General features: G+C 49.7%; 1 protein-coding gene across 3 annotated transcripts in view; it reads left to right on the top strand.

Moving 5' to 3' along the window:
• The window catches only part of LOC309635882 (uncharacterized protein), a 277,308-nt gene that overhangs the window by 146,432 nt on the left and 111,886 nt on the right, over window positions 1-18,990 (top strand). The gene's annotated exons all lie outside the window — the stretch shown is intronic.

The following is an 18,990-nucleotide window of genomic DNA, read 5'->3' on the forward strand; positions in this document are numbered from 1 at the left end:
TATTGTAAATAGAGCTGCAATGAACATTGGGGTGCATGTATCTTTTTGAATTATGGTTTTCTCCGGATAGTACAGCAGAAACGAACACAACATTTTAAATCAACGATACTCCAATAAAAAATCTTAAAAAAAAAAAAAATTGGCCACGTGCAGTTGGCCCGTTTAGAGCCCTCCATGCCGTGTCGCACACCTGCTCACCTGGCCTGGCTGCTGACTCACCATATGCCCCAGTGAGTCATTTCCCACCAATAATGGGCTAATAACGCCTGCCCTGGTTGTACGACTCAAATAAGAAAACATGTGAAAGTGATGTGAAATCATAATGCGCTTTCCAAGTGAAATGCGACCAGCCTTTTGGTGCGCCTCATGCCAGCTGGTTGGGGCAGAGCCTCCCAACAGGGTGCCCAGCAGTCAGAGGTACGTATGGGGATGCTCAGTCTGGCTCTGACTCATCTCTTGCAAATGTTATCATTTCCCCAGCGGGCTGTGACAAATGACAAACCTGACTGGAGAAGTTCTGTCTGGGAGGGCCCACTGGCATTAAGAAGAGCTGAGATGGGTCCTGGGCGAGGGCTCCCGTAACACACTCACTTGAGTCATCCTGGCTCAAATGTCACTTCCTCCAGGAAGGCTTCCCTGAGTTCCAGGCACCTGGCCTGTCCACACTGCATTGGGATTGCTCGTTTCATTATCTCCCCTGCAGACCATAGATTCCATCGATCTCCATTGTATCACCAGTTCCTAGAACACTGATTGTTCTCTGACAGCCCCGCTCAGCTGCTCCTTAGCTGTGTGACATCAGTTTTCCGATCTGGTGAATGGGAATTGAAGTTGCCCTCATGAGATTGGAGTGAGGACCGACAGAGCCCATGGAACAGAGGCACGCTGCCTGAGAGGGGCTCAGATAGGGGGCCTGTCTTATCCGAGTCGTGGAGGCAGCCTCCTGGAGGGACTGATGTCACTGAGTTGGTGTTCCTTCTCGGATTCTGGACTTATTCCTGCCGCCATATTTGTTCTTTGCCAGCCCTTCCGCTGCAGCTTCATCACGTAAATCCTTGATCACAGTCATGTGCCCAAACCATGCAACCTTGGGACTGAATTTTTTGAACCCATGTTCACTTATGTCACCAAATGGAGCAACAGGGTTTATAACTTTCCTTTTTGGGACAAGGACACTTGACCAATGGTTTTCAATGCAGAATTTGGGATGTGTGAGCAGCATGTAATTTTAAGTCTGAGAAAGCGTGTCTACATAGAGAGTTTTGTCGTGTAGCTATGGGACTGGGTTCATGAGTTCCTATCAGGACACCCCTGAGGTTCCCTGTGAGAAAGTGTCAGGCCAGCCCGAATTGGCCTCATCTCAGAAGACATGGGGACTTCAGGTCTGCGCTGGGGACTTAGGAGCCCAGGACATATGATAGGGGAGAGGGGCCGCTGCCTGGGTGAGGGTCCAAAGCAAGAGAGGGCCACAGAGAGAGGGAAATTCTGAAACACTGAGAGGAGGCTTGGGGCAGATTGTGGATCTAGGGAAGGTTTGGGGACGGGACTGGGCAAGGGGCAGGGAAGGGATCTGGAGGTGTCACTTGGAGCCACGGTGCGTGTGAGGTCTGAGGGGGACAGGGGCAGAACCACGGTCCCCAGGAGGCCACAGGGAGACCCCAGCCTGGGCAGAGGTCATCAGGAGCTGTGCGAGGGTGTGGCCACAGGATCCTTGAAAGCCATTAGCCCTCTCCCGATGCCCAAATCCCTTTTATTTATTTATTTATTTATTTATTTAGGGTTGATTTAAAAAAAAAATTTTTTTTTGGAGTCTAGTTGATTTACAATGTTGTATTAGTTTCAGGTGTACAGCAAAGTGAATCAGTTATACAGATACATATATCCACTCTCTCTTTTTTTAGATTCTTTTCCCATATAGGCCATTAGAGAGTACTGAGTAGAGTTCCCTGTGCTCTAGAGTAGGTCCTTGTTGATTATCTATTTTGTTTATAGTAGTGTGTATATGTCAATACCAATCTCCCAATTTATCCCTTCCCCCGCTTATCCCGAGAGAGCGCGGATATTTCTCCACACTAGGAAATTCTCCAGTGGGTGCCGGGACCCGTCCCGCTGTCCCGAATCCCTTTTAAAATGGCCCAACCTTTGCATCCACCCATGTTACCACCTCCCAGATCAAGACAGAGAACATCTCCCCCGTCCCAGCAAGTTTCTTCATACTCCTTTGCAGGGAACAGCCCTTCTGTCCGCCCTAAGGTCCCCACTTTTCTGATTTCCAGCACCTTGGATTAGTTTCGCCTGTTTTTGAGATCTGTAGCAATGGAATGGTATAGTCGTCGCTCTTTTGTGTTCAGTGGCTGCATCTCCTCCGAGGAAGTCGCTCTTCCTTGCACTGAGCCTCCTCTGGCTGTACCACCTGCATCTGAGCTCACTTCCTGGGGAGTCTCCTCCCCGGCACCCCTCCCCAAGCCCTGCTTCCCGCGGGACCCCTCCGTCCTTGCCCTCCGAGGATGGAATGTGGCGGCCACAGCGACAGGTCTCCCCTGACGGCTGCGTCTCCTCCTGTTCTCAGAGGAAGTGCCACGAGCAAGAAGAGCTGGCTTTTCTTACCCCCCAGAAGGGGAAGGCCAGGGCCTGGAAGAGGCAGGCTGGCAATGAACTTGAATACAAGTTCTATGACCTTGAGAAAATCATTCGACATTCCTGGGCCCGAGTCTCCTCCTTCCCAAAATGAAGGGGTGGTTTGGATTAGATGCTCTTTCAGGTTCCTTTTGGTCCACAGTCTGTGGCCCCGAGTCATCCCTGCTTGGGACCATTGGTGCATCATCAGCTTGTATGTAGCTCCCAAGTAAAGCGTCTCAGCTGAGTGAGTGAGTGTGTTTATCCCGCCTTGAAGTTCAACATTCCTGCAGACCTAATTTATTTTCTACCCTGGGTTTGAAAAAAGACCTTTCAACAGCGGGGATTCTAGACTGGTGGAGGGCCGACCTCCCTGCATGGATTGACGAGGGGCTTTTTAAATTCCGTCTGACCTCGGGTGCCTGCCCCTACTCACAGGCAAAGGGCTATCTGGTGGTGTGCTCTCTATAGAAGGTACCAGAAATGGATGAAAGGACAATTCTGTTTGGAGAGTATTTTGATGTCTTGGTTCAGTAGTTTTAGAAAATCTTCAGACTCTGAAAAGTCAGTATTTTTGGATTCAGTTTCAAATGGGGCCCTCGGGTCCCATGGTGAGGAGGTAGGCTGTCTAATGGCATCTCGACCATCGGCGGCCAGCTGTGGGCCAGCCCCTGGCTGCCATGGCTCAGAGTTCACGGTCTATAAAACAGGGGAACAACCCCTGCTTTATCTTGCAGGGTTGTCCTGAACATCAGCTAAAACACAGCCCAGAGAAAAGACATCATTACAATGCATCTGGTGTAGTTGAGTAAACCTGGAGTTTGGTCAAAGGTTCAGCCCGGTGGTGAATTAATTCTGGCTTTTGTTTCCTGGTTCCATGAGAGCCTAGCGCTTTTAGAGGGTTCTTTCAATCCCTCTCCATCGCTGCCCTCCCTCACCTTTTCTTTTTCTCTGCTCTTCTTCTTTTCTTCGGAGCACCTCCCTTTTCTCTCACCCCTGCTGCTGGGGGGAGGAGCGTTCTACCTAACGAGCACCGCTTTCTCTCTGCCCTCCTGCACCCATGGCTCCCTCGCAGGAAATCCCCTCTGGTCCAGCCCAGGGATCTGACCCAGGCCTGCCTCTTGGTGCCAGTGTGGGGCTGCCCCAGAGGTCATGCGTGTGCCTGGCTTGTATCACTCCCAGCTGGCTTGGGATGTTAGAGCCATGGTGTCTGATGGCTAGATGGGGCTTCGATTTCTTCATGCTGAGGCCCAGATAGAGCAAGCCACCTGCCCCAGGCCCCCAGACAGCATGTCTCTGATTTAGCTTTGCATTAGCTCCTTAAGCCTGTGGTCTCTGCTCGCTCCACACTCGTTTATGTGGGTTTGCTTTGTTTGAAACTCTTTGAGAATCTGGACTAAGCCTCACACAGCTACTCAATTTTTTGATCAGATTGAACAGTTAATAAATATTTGTTTCATTTAATAGAAGTCTGAAAAAATAGATGTGTCGTGGAACATGCTCTAGCATGTAAATTATTTGGGACGAGGCCTAGCCTGTGGCCATAGGGCATGGAACCCCCAATAACACCACGGCCCCTTTTTGGTAGTACTATCTGCCATTTTGTGTAGCAGAGAAGGTCAAGGCCAAAAGCGAAGAGAAGGCAAACAGCTTCATCTCTAGCCTCTGGCTTCTTCCTTTGTCTCCTGTGCTCCAAACATCCTCGAAACATTACCTGCAAGTCACTGGAGCTTTAAATCAGAATGCCAACCTGCTCTTCAATCCCATTTACCTTGCTGGCCCCCGAGGGATGGAACGTGCTGTGCTTACAGTGGGCGACGTCCTTCCTAACACATCTTCTGTGCGTGACTTCACCCATGCAGCATCCCTTGCACCGGTGACAAGCTCACGGATAATAGAGGCTTGGCTCTTACCCCTTCGTGAAGTCATTTGGTTCCCAGCTTTCGAAACTCAGAATCAAAACGTAACCAAAGCACGAGGGAACATTTTCTGAGTTTAGCGTGACCTCCGGGCTCTTGGTGAATGTGTGGAGCCCGACAGCCGCCAAGGAACCTCACTGTGCTGGATCATTAGCTAAAACCGAAACCGAGAGCATTTCTGTTGAGCAGTAGGGCTGTGGGTAGCACCTTCTTTTCAGTGACACTGAATGCAGAGGGACTCGTTTCTATTTCCAGTGTGGGATGGTGTCTGCGTTTCTCGGCTGTGTCTGGGTGAGACGGTCAGCTCAGTTCAGCACCTCTCTGGGCTGGCTCAGAAGATGATGCTTTGGGTCCCTCGGTTCCCAGCAGTGCTGGGAAGCTGCACTCAACCACCGGACTCATTCATAAGTCAAGACCAGTCAACTCCACCTTTACGGATCCACATTAGACATGGGGCTGCTCATTTGCTTAAAATAGAGATACAAGTTCCAGACGAGGCGGAGGAAACTGCCAAGGAGGATTATTTCGCAACCTCCTTTAAAAGGTCTGGAGTTGCCTTTCAAGTGATAGAGACATAATTTATAAGTGTTCCCCCCAAACTAGTTTCCCAAAATAGTGGGGCTATTTCACGGTCAAGGTTGCCTCACCACCAAGGTCCAGGGAGGTTCAGGACATGGGGCTTTCCCCTGCAGAGGCGGGATCTTACAAATTCCGTGACCTTGTTTCCATGAACACGGATAACATTGAACATTCCAGGCAAAGCTGGGCTCTCTGTCTCCCCTTCTGCTCGTCTTTGTAAGTGGACATATGGCAGGTCACAGGCAGTGGGAAAGAGAAAGGAGCCCTTGTCTCAGTCAGGGCCCACCCACCCTGCCCTTGGTTGGGGCCACTGACCCTCAGTGGAGGGCTCCTTGCACTCACTGAGGTGTGTGGCCCAAACCAAGGGTAGTCAGTCATCTGCAGGTTCCATCGTCCCACTTACACTCCACTTAGCCTGTCCCTTTCAGGGCCCCATGTCCCACATCACAACCCCCTAGGCTATGGGGTCTCTTGTCAAGTCCCTGAGCAGCGCTGATGCCCCCACTCCCCTCCCCAGAGCTGTCGAGTCTGGGAGAGCTGAGGATGTTGGATCTGCTGCTGGTCTAGCCTCCCTCTGCTTCTCATCAAGGCCTCACCTGGTCTCCTCACCTCACCTCCTTTTGTTTTGACCAATGTGATCCTCTTGGAATACTTGCCATCCCATGGGTTCTTAGTCCCTTCAGGCTGTAATTTATAAGAAATTACAGTAGACTGGGTGGCTTCAGCAGCAGAAATTTATATTGCACAGTTCTGGAGGTTGGGAAATCCAAGATCAAGATGCCAGCAGATTCAGTGTCTGATGAGGAACCATTTGCTGGCTCACAGATGACTGTCTTCTTGCTATTTTCTCTTATGGCAGAGAGAGGAAGCAAACCCCTCTGTCTCTTCTTATAAGGACACTAATCTCATTCATGAGGGCTCCATCCTTATGACCTAATCACCCCCCAAAGGCCCCACCTCCAAATACCATCACAATGGGTGTTAGGGTTTCAGCATATGAACTTTGTAGACGACACAAACATTCAGTCCATAACATCATGGGGTAGGTGCATGGGTGTGGAGTCCTTTGTCAGAGAGTGAGGGCAGTTTGGGGTGCAGAATGGCTAGCAGATTACCAGGGCTTGCCTCCAGGAGAGGCTGTTTGTCTCTGAAGCATGAGAGGGTAGACGAGGACACCAGTTCAGTCAAGGGATAGCTAAATACAATCCCAAAGGGTATTACCTATCCCATTGCCTGTTTTGAGGGCTGGCCTAATGCTGGCCCAGGCTTGGGTGTGTGTGTGTGTCTGTCCTGGGGGTACCTAGTGGGTAATCTTTGGTCTGTTCCATGATCATCCTTGGGTCAGAGGATTCCCAGAAGTTTGATCCGGTTACTGGACTAGTCTAGGTGTTCAACTGTGCATTCCTTCCCATGTTCAAAAGACATTTATTAAAAAATTGCTGTGTGCTAGGCTCTTGGGAAACAAGATAAAAATAAATATGGTTGCAGCCTTCATATAACTCATAGTCTTAAAGAGACTAGACGTAAGGAAACGAATGTGTATTGGCTAGCTCTTGCTGTGTAACAAATAACTACAAAAACCCCAGCAGCACACAACAATAAATATTTATATTCATGGATTTGTGGGTCAACTAGGGTGACTCAGGTTCAGGCTGTAGGTCTGTGGGCATTGGCTGGGCTGATTCCTTTCCATGGTTGTTCATCCCAGGTCCCAGCCTAAGGGGCAGCAATGACCTGGCAGTAGACTCTTCTGATGATGATGACAGAGATACAAGTGAGCAAGTGGAAACATGCAAGACTCTCAAGGCCCAGGCTTGGGCCTGCCGCTTGATCCTTCTGTCCAAATGCTCATGGCCAGTGCAAGTCACATGGCCAAGCCTAAAGCCAAGGGGTGGGGAAGAGGCACTCTTCCATGGCTGGGCTACGGGCACAGGAAGGGAAGAACGAGGCTGATAATGCAGTCCACTACCACGTGGGCAATGACCACAGGTACAGACTGCTGTGGGACCATGAAGGAACCTGGGGGGGCTGGTGGCAGTGGTTGGAGCACTAGGACAGGCCAGCAGGAGGCCACAGGTCAGTGCAGGCATTAACGATGTTAAGTTTCTTGGGCTGGGGAAAGCAGGCTCCCTATGCAGGGTCTGTGTAGGTGCTGGTTTCTGGCTTTGGGACCTCTGTGTGCCTATGGCTATGCTAGCTCCTGCATCCAGGGGGTGCCTGGGGACCACCATGACCGCATTCTTCACGGCCTTGGCCTGCTGCATGGAGGGGAGCCCTGGCCTGTCCTGCTCTTGCTCAGAAAAGGGCAGGCCCTTCTCCCTGGCCCAGGCCAGCCCACCGTCTAAGCCTTGGGCATAGCCCAGGGCAGGGCAGGACAAGGCCAGCCATGTATTCAGGGAGGAATTTCTCCCCCAAGTCCTTTGCCAGCATCGGGCCCCTCTGATTGTGGCCCAGGAGGCTGCCCTGTCCTCCGCACCTCTCCTCAGCATTCTAGCAACTCAACTGTTGCTCTGCCAGCAACCTCACCCAGGCCATGACCATCTCTGTCCTAACTGTTGCGAGAGTATCCTCACTGGTCCCTCTGCTTCTGTGCTTGCCCTTCCTCTCTCTCTCCTCCATGCAGCATCCAAAGGAACTTCCTGACGTGTAACTCAGAACCTGACTTTCTCCCCTTAACCCTTTCCAGGGCTTCTGACCGCACTGAGGGAATCCTCCTCCTCAGGGCGGCCTCTGAGCAGCCAAGACTATTCTCAAAACACCGCGAAGGCATCATGTGCCTTTTTTACTCTCCCTTTCTCATGAGTGTACAGTGGAGTTTGCCTCAGGCTTCGTGATGGCGCAACAGACTGAAGTCAGAAGCAGAAATGAGAATTGAGCTCTAATGCTGGATGAAAGCTAGACATAGAAAAATGTAAAATAAAGCCACTCTTCTTACTAACTTTTTGTTTTTCAGCGAAATAGTCATCTTTTATAAAAATATGGTAGTTACGTAAGTATGTAGTAAGTTGATTGTCGTTATTTTTAAGTGAATTCATAAATATTAAATTTTTTCCAGTTTAGTTTCTAAGACAGTAAATGTTGAAAGACACAGTGCACATAAGCAAAAGCTCTTTGGGGCACTCGATGATAGAGATGTTTAAGGGTGTAAAGAGTTCCTGAGACCAAAAAGTGTGAGAGCCATAGGTATAACTATTTCTTAAACTTATTTGATCCAGAATCCCCCTCTCTCACCCCCTTTAGGTCGGGTAGCAGCCCTCAGCATCTGTTGGCCGTGGTGTTCCATTTGGGAAGCACTGGAGTCGATGGTCTGTGATGGGGCAGGAGCGGGGGAACATCGTAGTAGATAATTTGGAACTTAGAGTCAGTTCACCTGAGTTCAGATCGTGGCTCTGTCACTTAGTAGCTGTGTGACTTAACCTTCTGGGCCACCGTCTTCTCATCTGTGTGATGATGATGATAATGGTACTACTGCTAGTATTACCTGCCCTTTAGGCCTGTCGAGAAGATCATATGTAATCGTGCGTGCAGGGCACCAGATACATAGCAAGCACCCAGTACCTTAGTACTTGCTAATACTACTACTATATAATAATATTACTACTAGAGTTGTATTTTAATTAACAATAATAAAGTAATGATAATAAAAGAATATTAAATAAATAATATGGTAAATAACATAAATATATTATGAATAATAATTATTTTACGAATAATAATAAATTCATAATAAACAAAACATTGACTCAAAGTCTCTGAGACACGGAGGAAGAATTTACCCTGAAAGTGAGTAAAGAGGAAGACAGTGGTATTTAGGAGAAAGAGCTTCTCCGGGGTGTGGCCTTGAATCCCCATCTGAAGAGGCTGGGGGTGGGTTTTCCCAGCTGGGCCAGTGGTTGGCCATGAGGGGGCCTCGCCTTAGCCAGTCTTGGTTTAGGTGGGATTCAAACTGAGAGTGATTTTTCCACCCTTGCTTGCCTAGCCCAAGCCTGCAGGGGCACAAGAGTGTGTGACGGGCCTTGGCCTTCCCAGACAGAACTCTGGCGGCTACATCTGAAAAGCCAAACACAACGGAAATGCCCCCTCTGTCCTGGACTGAGCAGATCTGCTGCTTCTCCCTTTGTGGCTGCTCCCTGCCATCTGCTTCTGAATAACTAACTGTTTCTTTGTCTGATGGAGTGAAACCAAGAGACATGTTTGACCTTGGTGTATTTATAGCCAGGAAGTAGGAAAGAATCATGAGTAAAACAAGAGCAGGGAAACCATATGAGGTCCCCTGGGGAACAGTTGAGTTTGTGAGTGTGTGTGTGTGTGTGTGTGTGTGTGTGTGTGTGAACAGAGTTTGGTCAAAGGCTTGATTAGAAGGAAGCCTGCTTGGCTAGGTCAAGTGAAAGACCAGCATCTCTTTCCTGATCTGAACTTAGTTTCACCATCTGTAAGATGGGACCAGTGCTTGTTCCGTGATGCTCCTCTCGGGCACACAGGGGTGGAAGTGACATAACTATAAACCGTTGTCAACATGAAATGCTCTAGAAGGCATTTGTTTTCTTTCCAACCCAATAAGAAAAACCACAGAACTGCTGGCTGGGGTGGGGGGCGGGAAATATGTCAAAACATCAGCAGTTCAACTATCTGTGGCATCCCAAGCCTTCTTTCAAGTCTCTCTTGTCATGATGTGGTAACAGCCGAGAACAATCAGCCCAAGGGGATAAGGAGTTTCAATCCGCTCGGCACAAAATGTCCTTGGCTCTCCCTGTGCTTCTCAGACGGAAGTCGCTCCGAGGCCTTGGGAGCCCCAGCCGGGGGCAGCTCTGGGTTAGGGGTGGGCGGTGCTGGTACTGGCAGGGTTGAGCTTTCAGGATGGAGCTGGATGAGCGAGGAACTGAAGAGAGGAAGGAACGTGTCCCTTGAGGGCTGCAGAACAGGGCTGCGTCCCCGCCCTCAGGAGGCTGGTCAGCATGTCTGGGCCCGGCACTCTCTGATCTTCCTTGAAAGCCACGTGCCCTCTTGCAGCAGTGAAATGGGGGTAGCATCTGCATTAGATGATGTCTCAATGCTGAGGTAATCCAGCTTGGCTGTAGAGGTACCACTTGGCCTGGAGGGACAGTGCCCATGTACTTTGTTGCACAAGCTGGGATGCTTTGTTGAGAGTCAAAGGAGGTGCTCTTGGGACTTCCCTGGTGGTCCAGTGGTTAAGACTCCGTGCTTCCAATGCAGGGGGCGCGGGTTCGATCCCTGGTCAGGGAACTAAGATCCCACATGCTGCGAGGCATGGCTAAAAAATTAAAAAATAAAAAATTAAAAAAGGAGGTGCTATTAATAATTACTCTGGGTAACAGGAATAAACTGAAACGGTCTGGGTAAAGGGAACACGTGGTCACCCACCTAGAAGTCGTGAGAGGCAAGTAGCTTATCCTGTGGGCTTTCCCATGGAAAGCCGGCCACACACTCCCCGAAGGTTAGAGAAAGAGCCCCAATGATTCTGCCTGAGGAGGGGTTGGCCAGTGGGGGGGCTTGGGTTTTTCCCAAGACAACAGAAGGATGAACGGGAGGTCTGGTTTGGAGACCCAAACTGGAGTCAACACAATCCTTCACATTTTCCCAGGGTTTCATACTTTTCAAAAACTCTTTCACAAGATCCACAATTTGTTGGGAAAATCCCACCCAACAGGGCCAGGGTGGATGGCGCGTCTTATCATTGGAGGGGTGAGGAACTTGAGGAGTGGTTGGGCCCAAAGCCCTCAGCCCTCGAGGGGCGAATTCGTTTCCCAGTACCCGCCGAGGGGATGTTCTCTCCACTACGCTGCCCACCAGGACAGTGGCTAAGGTCCGAGTGTCTTATAATGCATTTCTACCCGACTGATAACCTTTTTTGAGAGAGTGCACAAAATCAGAAGGGACAAACCCCTGCTGTGCTTGGAGCAGAGAAACCCTTCCGGCTGGAGAGGGGAGACTGGGAGCCTGTCTGGATGTCGGTCTCTCAGTGTCCTCGTGCTTTTGCAATAGCAGCTGGGCCCAGGGCCTGCCACTGGTAAGAGCCCAGGGCAACGGGATGGGGGCAGCGGGATGAAGGATACATCCAACTACGGAGCCCTCCAGGGAGAGGGACTTACCACCCCTGCGATTTCAGGGAAAGGCAGAAGGTCGGAGCTGAATGTGGCCTGAGGACCATCTCTTCCAGCTCCTTTATCTAAAAACTGAGGAACCAAATACGTGGAGTAGGAGTAGGAGGTCAAGGATGTCTATTTCACGCCAAGCATCTCACCTGGACGGATCTCAGTTCATTTGCAAAACCTTCTGAGATAGGAAGTCTCATCTGAGATGAACTCTTGCCCAAACTAGTAGGTGGGGAGGCAGGATTTGAACTCAGGCCTCAGCCTGACTCCGAACCCCTCGCTCTTTGTACCACGCGACCCCGCTGTGCCCTGAGGCTCTTCATCTGGAAGATGAAGGTCAGGCCAAGCTGAAGGTACACTGACCCCGGTGTAGGTCTTTTTAGGTCAACTCTCACTGTAAATATTTTCCCTTTGATTTTGCAGTCCTCAGCAGTTACTTACCAGGGCTGCAAAGAGAAGATAAGCTGGTGGGAGAGGACCCACCCGACCCGCCTGAGTGAACCATGGCGGTTTCGGAAAGACTCCCAGGCTGTCAAACGCAATTACCCCCAGAGGTGAACATTCTGGAGATGTGACCGGGGTTCACTGGTCTGTGATCTCAGAAAAACCAGATTAGCCAGAGGCAAATCGAACCCAGAGCTGAGGTGGTAGGACATTGTGGCAGGTCCTGGAAGCCCAGCCTGCCCCAGCAGAGGCCCCTGGTGGCCCCTGGGGAGGTAGGCAGTGGTGGGGTTGCACTGATAGGACAGCAGCAGCAAATTTAGCAGCCCGCTTCCTTGCAGAGACAGTGCCAGGCAAGGCGGGATCCAGCCTGGGGCTGGGGGAGTGGGGGGGGGGCAGGTGGATGGGCCACTGGGCAGGTGACCTCAAGGCTCATCTTGTGTGGCCACCTCTGATCTGCTCTCTCTGGAGATGCTGGAGAATCCAGAGAAGGAGCAGTGGGAACTATATTCCCAAGAAGACCGTGGGTCCCCCGAGAAGGAAACAACAGTGCCTCATGTGGGGCTGGTGGTCTCTCTAGAGAGAGCCTGGGTCCACCAGGATGGGGCAATTGTACAAGTGGTGAAGGGTTCAGAGGACCGTCCTTGAGGCAAGAGTCAGCACTTTAAGTCCTGGCACGCTCCCCCTCGGCCTGCATTCAGGGCCCGGTATTTGTAGAGTCTTTTGCCGTATTTCTTGGCCCAGCACTTACCATATCCTTGAGAACCAGGCCAACACAGGTGGGTCTCTTTACCCACCAGGCCAATGTTTGGAGTTCTGATCCACACAGAGGCAAACAAACCAGGTTCCTGAGTCACCACCAGCCCTCCTGCCTCAGGGCCGCTGCCAGGTGGGTTCCCCCGAAAGGACACTCCTGTCCATCTCCATCTGTGACATCCTGCTCACCATCCAAGGCTCAGCTGAAAGTGTCTCTTCTGCCCTGGCCCCTGTATTTTCATTTTTAACCTTTTAAAATGATGAACACTTCAAACACTCCCCAAAGTAGAGAGCAGAGCGTGATGTACCCACTCAGGCATCATCCAGAATTGAGATTTCACCGCACCTGCTTTACATCTCTCTCTCTCTCTGAATTTTTAAAAGCATCACGTCATTTCCCTTCCACGTGCTAGATTTTTGCATCTCTAAAAAAGACGGGCATTTCAGACGTAATGATATGATGCTTATAGATCTAAAAATTGCCAGTAACTCCTTGCTCTCACCCAATACCCAATCCAGATTGAAATTTCTCCAATTTTCCCAATTTTTTCTAACAGTCGATTCCTTTGAATCAAGTCTGTCGTTCGAATTCGTTGAGTGTTTGAAGGAACGGGGCCAGTTGTTCTGCAGAACCTCCCAGACCTGGCTTCTGCCTCTCTCTCCCCGACTGGTGTGCTCGTCTTACAGCCCTTATTATAGGTGCCCTCAATTGTGTCCACAGCTGAACTGGCCTTTTTGCTCCTTCTGCATCATGAGCTTTTTGAGGGCAGATATGACATATCTTCTTCATCTTTGTGTTCCTCGTGGTTCCCAAGGTAGTGCATTGTGCATAATAAGGGTTCTGTTGATTCTCGAAAACATGGAGGAATCATGGAGTGAATTTTTTTCTCTTTGCCAACTTAAAACTTAAAGTCTTGAGATTTTGAACCTCCCCCCCAACCCCCATGGCTGGGGGATGACTGGTTGGATCCAGAGATATTTGTGCACAGAGCAAAGGGTAGACCAGATGACCTTTAAGACCCAGGATGACTCTACAGTTCTGGCTGCTGTTTGGCTTTGTCCTCCAGCTTTGTTCTGGGATTTATCAATATTCTCATGGTTAGATTCCGCAAGCTGGCATGATCTGAGGAGGCAAATTAGGACATGCTTTCCTGCCACCACTTTTTATAGCTTGGCAAGGGACAGAAAGGGTGTCCTCCCCTCCCTGTGTTGCTGTGTCATGTAGTGAGGTTGCTTGCAGCCAAGGGCCTAGCATGTTGGGGTGGTGACCCCTCCCGCCCCTTGCCCTGCTTTCTGACCCAACTCTCTGATCTCACAACCTCTGACTTGTTTATTTCTAGAGATGTCATTTATATACCATATTGCAAGCGAATGAGAAAATCCGGCTTGGATTATGGAATTTAACTTTATGATTTAGTTGTTCAACAAGCTTTTTTGAGAATCTACCATGTGCCAGGCCCTGTCTTCCTAGGTTCTGGGGGTCCAAGCGTGGTCCAGATCCACTTTGTTGGGATCAGGAGTTCACTGTTTAATGAAAGAGACAGGCCATCAGTGCCATGGTGGAAGGGAGCCCAGGCACCATGGAAGAGAGAGAAAGATGCCCATATCAGACTGGAGGGCTTTCTGGAAGAGGTAGCTTCTATGCTAAGTCTTGAAAGACACATAGGAATTTTCTGGAAGAAAGGGAAGGGGAAGAGGAAAGAACACTGCAGATGTATGCCAAGGAGAGAGAATAGCATGTGGAATGGGAAATTGCATTTACTGTGTATTTTCAGAGACACTGTGTAATTCACATTTCACAAATAATTTTTTTTTCAAAAGGCCTCAGGGAGGTTAAATGATTTATCCAAGGTGGGGGGAGAGGAATTAGAATTATGGTCACAGATTCTCTGAGAAGAATTTCAGCACCGTGACTTTATTCCATGCCCATGTAACCCACCCCTCTATTAAGGAACTAAAAAACAAAACAAAAACAAAAACCCTCATTTGTGCCAGTCATGGAAGGACTGGGCCGGGAGTGTTCAGGGAGTACACAGTTGCTGCATTTGGGAAAAAAGGGTTAGGCCTGGCCCACACGTGGGCAGGATCACCCATGGCCCCTTCACAGCATCCCCGTGGCGTTTCCAGAGACTGGAAACCCTGTCTCAGAGAATAGAAAAGTTCCTCTTCCTAAAGTTAATGCAGACTGTTTAATATTGGCTTACTGACATACTAGAAACACCAGACTACTGACCAAATAAAATTATTTGATGGTTTATATATTATAAGAAAACTATGGTTTATTATATATACATGAAATATACATATATCTATCTATCTATCTATCTATCTATCTATCTATCTATCTATCTATCTATATATATATATAAAATGGATACATTTGGTTATATATACATATGGGTAATCCAACCACGATCTTGAGGAAGACCAAGATTTTTCTTCTCCACCTCAGATGATTTTTAAAAATCTCTAAAAAAATTAGAAGTGTTCCCCTAGGACAGATCCATGACCTCTTTTAAAACCCCTTGACCGTGAAGTATTTGGCACTCAAGTGATCACTATAGCAGTAGGCACTTCACTTCGAAGACTTTCTTAATTAGAGGAAATAAGGAAACAAAAAATGACCCAGCACCTACTGCATCTCAGACATTATTCTAGAAACTTCCACACACCATTCTATTTAATTTTCATTAACTCTGTCAGGTATGTTAATTATTAGCCCAGTTTTTAACACGTGAGGGAACCAATATTCTGAGAGGTTAAATAACTTGTCAGTGTCACAGAATAAGGAGCAAAACCAGAATTCTGACCCCAAAGTCTACTCTCTCCTTAGCACCATGATTATATTTCATACATGAGAGGTGGTGCCTAAGATTTAGTTCTCACGTCAGACTCTCTGGGTTTGAACCCAGGCTCCAGGAATTACTTACTCTGGACAAGTTACTGAGCTCCTTTTGCCTTGGCTTTCCTAGTTGTAAATTGGGTAATAATGCAACTTTTTCATAAGAAGGACTCAGGAGTCAATCCAGGTAAAAGGCTCAAAACAGTGCTTGGCACCGAAGTGAATGTTAACTAATATTATAGGGACTTTTGCTTGAAATCAAGCTTACCTTTCACCTTGGCTTGTCTTACTTGGGGTGAGGACAGCATGTTGGCATATCTTTGAGGGCAGCACAGTTGGCCTGGACTGAGCAGTTAGGAAAGCAATGGACTGGCCAGGACTGGGCTTCTCCTTGTACAGCCAGGAAGAATTGACCAGTGTGTGGGGGCTACAAGAAACCCTGAAGAGTTGGGCGGCCTCTGCTAGACTGGACCCATTTGGTAGGACAGGGGTGGGAAAGCAGAGGGTTTTGGAGACAAAGCCTCCTGAAAATAATTGAAAGTTGAAAATCTCTCTGAATTCAGTGATGCCACACTTTCCCAAAGGCCATTCCAGGGGATTCAGAGTGTGGCAAACCTCTACCTGCTGGGGCAGGTCACACCTGACCCCAGAGTGTGCAAAACAAAGCTCATGTCAAAAGCTGACTTGCCTGGGAATTGGTGGCAAGAGTGGGATCTTGTCTGCTGGGGCATGGAGGTGACAGTGTTGCCCAGTGAGGACAGACCAGGGACCTGGAGTCTGGTTTGGCTGAAAGAGCCAGGCGGGGCCCACAGGGCAAGCAGACAAAGGACCAGGGTGGTGGCCAGTCAGTGTAGGGGGGGCAGGTTCGGGCAGGGAAGCAGGTGGCACTGGGCATGAAGGAGGATGAGCTGAGCCACTTTGCAAGGGCTTAGGGAGGACAGGCCCCTGGGCCCAGGGAGAAGTTGAGTCCAAGGCAAAGCCAAGGAGGAGCAAACAAGGGCAGGTCTAGACCATGGCCCACGTCAGACGAGGCTGGTGCTGGTGGGTGAGGATGGGGCTCCAGGCCAGAGAGGGGCCAGCCGCGGCTGCTGCAACACGGCATGAAAAGGGCACTGTGCTCAGGGGCAGAGTCCGGGCCCGCACCCAGGTCCACCACTTGGTAGAGGTACACTTGGGGCAGTTTCCTTCAGCCCAGTGGAGCCTCAGTTTTCCCATGTATTAAGTGGGGATTCAGTAAGTCCCCTACATACGAACCTTCAAGTTGTGCACTTTCAAAGATGCGAACGTGCATTCGCATGTCCAGTCACGTAAGTCAGTTCACATGTCTGGCGTACGTCGTCATGTGCGTGCATCCTCTACAAGTGATTGTGCTTTTGTGTACTTTACTGTACAGTACTGTGGAGAGTATGGCAGTACAGTATCTTTATTTCTTGCCTGTTCACTCAATGCCAGCCCCGTATGCCAGCTGTTGTACTGGACTACTGCACTTTTCAAGGTACTGTACTATAAGATTAAAAATGTTTTATTTTTTGTGTTTGTTTTTTTATGTATTATTTTGTGTGAAAAGTATTATAAACCTATTACAGTACAGTCCTGGATAGCTGATTGTGTTAGTTGGGTACTTAGGCTGACTTTGTTGGACTTACGAACAAATTGGACTTAAAAAACGTGCTCTTGGAACGGAACCCGTTCGTACGTAGGAGACTTACTATAATACTATTTGCTTTATGGGGCAAAGTGCAGACACTAAAGAAACAATGCTTGTGCAGGTGCTCAAGGAACAGGACGGCGTGGTCTGGGGAGGGCCCCATCGCAGCCCCTCCCCACACCCTAGTTATTCCTACCTTCTCCCTTCACCTCCCCAAGTCTTGTTCGTCCCCGTCTGTTAAAAGGGAGATAAAAACAACAACTTCATCTCATCGTGCCTGTGAAGGTTCTCGGCGCCAGAACGTTAGAGGAATTGAGTCTGAGGCAGAGTGAGTGCCCCCTGGGGGCCGGAGGACCCAGCAGGGGAGCTAGACCCTCCGGGGTGCTGAGCCGGGTGCCGCAGCCAGGCCGGGAGCCCTGTGCCCTGGAGAAGGGCGCTGCCGTCATGTAGCCGTGAATGGCAGGGCCCGGTGTCCTGCCCGCTGACGAGGCAAGGCCACTCTGTGCCAGAGCCGGATTTCATCTTGAGCGGGTCAAAGTCTGCGTGTCTTATGTAGGGTTTCACCTTCCATCAAGTCTCCTCCACACTGCAATACAATCGTCTCCATCGTGGGATCAGGCAGCAGGCCCATCTCCTCTGGGCGACACCTGTGGGGTGGACCCAAGCATCCCTCAGAGTCCCCCCAGGCCTTCCCGCTCCTCGGACACCATGGCAGTTAGAGGGACGCGTAATGGTGATATATGATGAACCCCGTCAGCCCAGGAGGCCGGTGGCTTTAATGGCTATCTTGGAGGTGGCATTCCATTAGGTGTGATTGAACTTAATTTTAATGGCAGGATGACTACTGTTTCAGCATTCTCTCCCATGCCTGAAGGTCAGTGGGAAAACGTTCTATCCTCCAGGAATGACACTCCAAAATCCCTGTACCACCGTGCCAATCTTGGTTAATGCTAAAATACTGAGTGGTACAGGTACCCTTCTGCACAAACAGGTTTGTTTGTCAACATGGGACTCTCAGGTCAGTGACCCTGGAGCGAAGTGGCACAGGGCTGAATGGTGACTCCACCACTCGCTGGCTGTGTGGCCTTGGGCAACTTTCTTAACCTCTCTGTTTCCTCCTCTGTTAGGTTGGGTGATGACAGTATGTGTTTCCCAGTATGTGTTTCCCAGGGTTTTTGTGAGGATTTCACGATTTGATGGGTGTAAAATGGTTCAAACATTGCCTGAAACATGGAAATTTCCATGAAGCTCCTGTTATCTCTAGGGAAAGGAATAGAATAAGCAGCCATTTACAAAACACATTCAAACCCACAATTGAACAGACAGTGGAGCTAAGGTGAGGAGTTTAGGGAGGAGTAGGTGAGTGTGGAAAAGCAGATTGGGGTTGATTGGAAAGGCATGGGAATGGCAGCCTCATGGGTTTCAACCATGTCCTGAATGATATACCCTTGAGTGGAGAGTTTCTGAACATTTCCCAAGAGGCAGAGACAATGGGAAAGTTATATTTTTGGAGGATCTTGACCGACAGTAGGAATGGAAAGAAATCAGTATATACGAAGGCCGTTAGGAAGGCAGGCCCTGCAGGACCTTGGGGCTCCTTTATGTGGGGTAAGGGGGCAGGACAGGTCTAGGGTGACTTTGGGGGCATTGTCGCCAGCATGGGAGGAGCTGGGCTGGAGGGAGGAAGATTATGGGTTTTCAGACGGCAGGAGGACATGGCCTCTGAGGGTCGCCTTGGGAGCTGGGTCAGGGGTGGGGATGTAGATTTGCGAGTCGGCTGCTGACATGGGACGGGTTTCTTAGCTCATGGGAGAGGAGAGAGAGAGGGGAAAGCATAGAGGACTGAGGACAGGCCCAGGGAATATTTGCGGGCTCAGAGACTGATAAGGGAAAGAGCAGAGCGGGAAGAGGACCAGAGGAAGGAACAGTCTGGGGTGTGTGCTGGTGGGAGTCGAGGTGAAGGTCAGATGCTGCAGAGAGGCCAAGGGTGGGGTGAGGAAGGGCAAGTGCTGCTTTAACAGCCGCTGGGCAGCCCATCTGGGTGCCGAGTTTTGGGGAGAGGTGGAGGCCGGCAGG

The sequence above is a fragment of the Balaenoptera borealis genome (genome assembly GCF_965194805.1).
Source record: "Balaenoptera borealis genome assembly, chromosome: 10".
Classification (NCBI taxonomy): domain Eukaryota; kingdom Metazoa; phylum Chordata; class Mammalia; order Artiodactyla; family Balaenopteridae; genus Balaenoptera; species Balaenoptera borealis.